This window comes from Octopus bimaculoides, chromosome 4, assembly GCF_001194135.2.
Source record: "Octopus bimaculoides isolate UCB-OBI-ISO-001 chromosome 4, ASM119413v2, whole genome shotgun sequence".
NCBI classification, from domain to species: domain Eukaryota; kingdom Metazoa; phylum Mollusca; class Cephalopoda; order Octopoda; family Octopodidae; genus Octopus; species Octopus bimaculoides.
The window spans coordinates 9,271,385-9,272,079 of NC_068984.1; the positions used below are offsets into that span (position 1 = coordinate 9,271,385).

The 695-nt window shown below is 42.2% G+C and overlaps 1 non-coding gene across 1 annotated transcript; it reads left to right on the top strand.

Annotated features, from left to right (window-relative positions):
* The first annotated feature begins 111 nt into the window (after window positions 1-111).
* Trnal-caa (transfer RNA leucine (anticodon CAA)) lies at window positions 112-194 on the top strand. The gene has a single exon. It is a non-coding gene; the product is annotated as a tRNA-Leu (tRNA).
* The last annotated feature ends 501 nt before the right edge of the window (window positions 195-695 follow it).

The following is a 695-nucleotide window of genomic DNA, read 5'->3' on the forward strand; positions in this document are numbered from 1 at the left end:
ACTGAGCCTGGGATTCTGTGGCCAGAAACAGAAATATGTAAATGACATGTTAATCAGATTATGAAGTCTCTAATTATTAACCACGTCATTAGACATGAAAGCATCTAAAACAGCACGATGGCCGAGGGGTTAAGGCGTTGGACTCAAGTTCCAATGGACAAGTGCCCGCGTGGGTTCGAACCCCACTCGTGCTAATGTCTTTTTTTATATTTTACTTTCAGGCACAGGGATTGCTATGTGGTGAAGAAGCTTGATTTTCAACCACGTTGTTTCGTGTTCACTCCCACTGCGCGGCATCTTATGCAAGTATCTTCTATTATAGTCCTCGACCAGTCCAAATATTAGGGGATAGAGCTTTTGTAGTTGTTCCTTCGTGGAAATACACACCCTCTTTTGTTATGCATATGCATACATATATATATATGTGTGTGTGTGTGTGTGTGGGTGGGTTGGTGTGTAGGTGTGTGCGTGCGTGTGTGTGTCTGTGTGTATGTGTATATATGTATGCATGTATGTATATATGTATGTATGTATGTATGTATGTAAGTATGTATGTATGGGAAAAATTGTGGAGTGGAGTGAAAGCATGTAAGAGGAGAGGATAACACACGTAAGACTCAAGACAGACCCAAGGAAGAATGCATTGCGACGGTGAATGACAATGACCTTTTTGCGTGCACAGTCTGTGACAGGCC